Source organism: Carettochelys insculpta, chromosome 3 (genome assembly GCF_033958435.1).
Source record: "Carettochelys insculpta isolate YL-2023 chromosome 3, ASM3395843v1, whole genome shotgun sequence".
NCBI classification, from domain to species: Eukaryota; Metazoa; Chordata; order Testudines; family Carettochelyidae; genus Carettochelys; species Carettochelys insculpta.
The window spans coordinates 201,607,954-201,612,284 of record NC_134139.1 but is presented as its reverse complement, the minus strand read 5'-3'; the positions used below and the strand labels follow the sequence as shown (position 1 = coordinate 201,612,284).

At 47.9% G+C, this 4,331-nt stretch overlaps 1 long non-coding RNA gene across 1 annotated transcript; it reads right to left on the bottom strand.

Moving 5' to 3' along the window:
• Positions 1 to 690: 690 nt before the first annotated feature.
• On the bottom strand, positions 691 to 3,734 carry LOC142010630 (uncharacterized). Its single transcript, XR_012644854.1, has 3 exons — positions 3,594 to 3,734; positions 1,656 to 1,789; positions 691 to 881 (listed from the first exon to the last, which is right to left on the bottom strand). It is a non-coding gene; the product is annotated as an uncharacterized LOC142010630 (long non-coding RNA).
• Positions 3,735 to 4,331: the final 597 nt, after the last annotated feature.

The following is a 4,331-nucleotide window of genomic DNA, read 5'->3' as shown; positions in this document are numbered from 1 at the left end:
AGGACTGCCAATGCCAGAGGAGCAGGGGTGGGGGTGGTCCCTACTGCAGTGAACTTCAACCAAATCTGGTGCTAAGGTAGACGGGTAAATGGTCCCCTGTGTAACAATATTTTACTGCTACGCAGAAGAGAAAAGTGGCTGTGAGTTCTGTTGTTTTTCCCCTTGGTAGGATGTCCCCATGTGACTGCCTCAGGTCAACCCACACTGGGAAATGTTGTCAGGTTGCTAGAAACCTGGAGTATTGGTGTTACCGCTCTGGTTTCTGCAGTGGAGCCTGCAGCACACAGGAATGTCTGGAAGAGGAGGTACAATAAAGGGGCCCTCTTGGTGGGTAGGAGGTGGTAGTAGGGGGAAATAGAATCAAGAGAGATGGAAAGCGTGTCATGGAGCACTAACACGGGCTTTCCATGCTTTGCAGCCAAGTTGGGACAAAACTCAACTCCTCTGCTTATAACACAAATTAAATGGTTTTGTAAAAGGATGAAGGGACAGGTAAAGATTTACTTGCATGATCCTAGGAAAAAACATAAATATGTTTGGTCTAGGAACTTCTCCAGGTGGATTGAACCAATGGCAGTAATATTTTAGTTTATTTACAGGTAATGTTTAAAAATAAGGGGTTTTATGGGAAAGAAATAGCTTTACAACCCCTGCATGTCAATCAAAATACACACACATATGTGATACAGAAGCGCAAGCAGTTACTTTTATTAAAAGCAGCAGAACAATCAATCGGGGGTGACAGAAGGGCTCATTTCTTCATTTTTTATGATTTGCGAGATTCTTTTCAGCCCAGAAAAGACCAATCCTATGATTTTAAAAGCAAAGCGTCATCTGCCAGATTCACAGAGAGTCTCTGCTGCCATCTCTCACTCTGTGAACTAAAAAGAGGAATACACTGTCACACTCCATTCATAGCCATTAAATGAGAACAGGAAAAACATTACTTTTCAAATGGAGGGCACAGCAGGAATTTCCCTATTACTGAATGGTGAATGCAGACACATAATTGACCCAATGCTACCCTCTGTGTAATCCCCATCCTTGCGTGGTGCAAGTGATCACAGGTACAGGGGAGTCAAGGGGGCGTGGCTCTGCACTCATAAGGGGTGGGGCCTCTGGTAGAAGGGGTGGGGCTACAGCAGCCAGCTCTCAGTGCCGCCCAGAGCACTCCACTCCGGTCCTTGCCCCAGCAGCCCATCTAGCTGCCTGGAATATGCAGCACAGAGCTGTGGTGGGAATTTAAAGGACCTGGGCCTCTGGCTGCTGCTGCTTGTGAAGTAGAGATGGCTGTGCTCAGGAGCCCTGGATGCTTTTGAAACTGCAAGCCCTTGGGACAGTGCTCCCTTTGCCCCATAGCACATCACTGGAATTTCAGGCAGGCACTCTCTCTAGCACTATGCACTCTGCAGACTTGGTGCAGCTGCAGTCTGTGGGCAGGCCATCAATGTCCTGGGTAAAGCAGCTGTAAAGTTCCTCTAACCCATTAACTACACATAGACCACAACCAGAGGAGCACAAACATTACTTTTTTCCAGTGTCCCAAGTGCCATGTGTTCAGAGCTTCCCAGGGCCTTGAAGAGCAGCTCCAGGAAGGACAAACACGCATATTCTGCTTATGTGGGGATGTCTTGTGCGTGAAATCCTGAACTTACCCGTCTCCACCCCCTACAGCAGCGCTGCATAAAACTGCAAGATCCGATAGCTGAAAAACCGAAGGGACAGTAACGGAGGCATCTGCCTTTGGCCCGGTAACATGCGAATGAGTTATTGATATGGTCGGAGAATCCTGCACACAGAGAAAAGAGTCTTGATTTTCCTTCACACAGCAGGATATACAAAATCTGTGATGGCAACAGGGGGGTGTTTATCATTAACTGAATCTCCAGGTCACTGACAGCCTCCTGAATCAACACACTGAAGCTGTGTCTACACGTGCACGCTACTTCGAAGTAGCGGCACTAACTTCGAAATAGCGCCCGTCGCGGCTACACGCGTCGGGCGCTATTTCGAAGTTAACTTCGTCGTTAGGCAGCGAGATGTCGAAGTTGCTAACCTCATGAGGGGATGGGAATAGTGCCCTACTTTGACGTTCAACGTCGAAGTAGGGACCGTGTAGACGATCCGCGTCCTGCAACATTGAAATTGCTGGGTCCTCCATGGCAGCCATCAGCTGGGGGGTTGAGAGATGCTCTCTCTCCAGCCCCTGTGGGGCTCTATGGTCACCGTGGGCAGCAGCCCTTAGCCCAGGGCTTCTGGCTGCTTCTGCGGCAGCTGGGGATCCATGCTGCAGGCACAGGGTCTGCAACCAGTTGTCAGCTCTGTGTATATTGTGTCGTTTAGTGCAACTGTGTCTGGGAGGGGCCCTTTAAGGGAGCGGCTTGCTGTTGAGTCCTCCCTGTGACCCTGTCTGCAGCTGTGCCTGGCACCCTTATTTCGATGTGTGCTACTTTGGCGTGTAGACGTACCCTCGCAGCACCTATTTCGATGTGGTGCCACGCAACGTCGAAGTTGAACATCGACGTTGCCAGCCCTGGAGGACGTGTAGACGTTATTCATCGAAATAGCCTATTTCGATGAATAACATCACGTCCTCCAGGGCTGGCAACGTCGATGTTCAACTTCGACGTTGCTCAGCCCAACATCGAAATAGGCACAGCGAGGGAACGTCTACACGCCAAAGTAGCACACATCGAAATAAGGGAGCCAGGCACAGCTGCAGACAGGGTCACGGGGCGGACTCAACAGCAAGTCGCTCCCTTAAAGGGCCCCTCCCAGACACACTTTCATTAAACAGTGCAAGATACACAGAGCCAACAACTAGTTGCAGACCCTGTATATGCAGCACGGACCCCCAGCTGCAGCAGCAGCAGCCAGAAGCCCTGGGCTAAGGGCTGCTGCCCACGGTGACCACAGAGCCCCGCAAGGGCTGGAGAGAGAGTATCTCTCAACCTCCCAGCTGATGGCCGCCATGGAGGACCCCGCTATTTCGATGTTGCGGGACGCGGATCGTCTACACGTCCCTACTTCGATGTTGAACGTCGAAGTAGGGCGCTATTCCCATCCCCTCATGGGGTTAGCGACTTCGACGTCTCGCCGCCTAACGTCGATTTCAACTTCGAAATAGCGCCCAACACGTGTAGACGTGACGGGCGCTATTTCGAAGTTACTGCCGCTACTTCGAAGTAGCGTGCACGTGTAGACGCAGCTCCAGGGATCTAAATACCTTTTGTAACTGTGAATTTTCCCATAATTTTTATCACCTGCAAACTTTAAAGTTGATGATGTCATGTTTTCTCCCAGGTCCTTGAGAAAAATAAATGACTATCATAGACCCAAGAACCAGTCCGTTTCTGACTACAACAGGCAAAACATTAGAAATATTATTGAAAGTCATAGTTGGGCGTAATCTAAATAGAATCCTAACTGGCACATTAATGCCACCTTTGTGACCCATGGGCTATTCTCCAGTCATATATTATGTCCCCACTGAAAACCATACTAACGTTGAGAAAAATATTGGAAAATATGATACAAAGTTCTAGTTCACAAACATCCCTGTATCTTTTCCCTTCATTTCCTTAGGATCTTACCTGGAGTGCTTTGCAGCACCAGGAAGAAGACAGCAAAGAGAAGGTAAAAAATCTTCATAGCTCAAGCTTGGCTGGAAACTGAGCGTCGCTGGAAAGAAAAGTCTCCAAGATAGAGAGGAGATGGAGAGTCTCTATTTATGGGCTTCTGGGGATTGTGAAATGTGGAGCTGTTGAAAATTTGTTTTGAAACTTTATGCATTTTTAAGTTTGTGCTGCAATATCTTAATAATGTGGGGTAACAGAGAGGAAGCCGTGCTAGTCTATACGCTATCAAAACAAAAAGCAGTCAAGTAGCGCTTTAAAGACTAGCAAAATAGTTTATTAGGTGAGCTTTCGTGGGACAGACCCACTTCTTCAGATCGTAGCCAGACCAGAATAGACTCAATATTTAAGACACAGAGAACCAAAAACAGTAAGCAAGGAGGACAAATCAGAAAAAGATAATCAAGGTGAGCAAATCAGAGAGTGGAGGGGTTGGGGGGAAGGTCAAGAATTAGATTGAGCCAAGTATGCAGACGAGCCCCTATAGTGACTCAGAAAGTTCCCATCATGATTTAAACCATGTGTTAATGTGCCGAATTTGAATCTAAAAGCCACCTCGGCTGTTTCCCTTTCCAGAACAGTGCGATAATTCGTCTTCAGTAACACACATACCTTTAGGTCATTGACAGAATGCCCCCTTCCATTAAAATGTTGACTAACTGGTTTGTGGATATGGAGTGTTTTGATGTCTGCTTT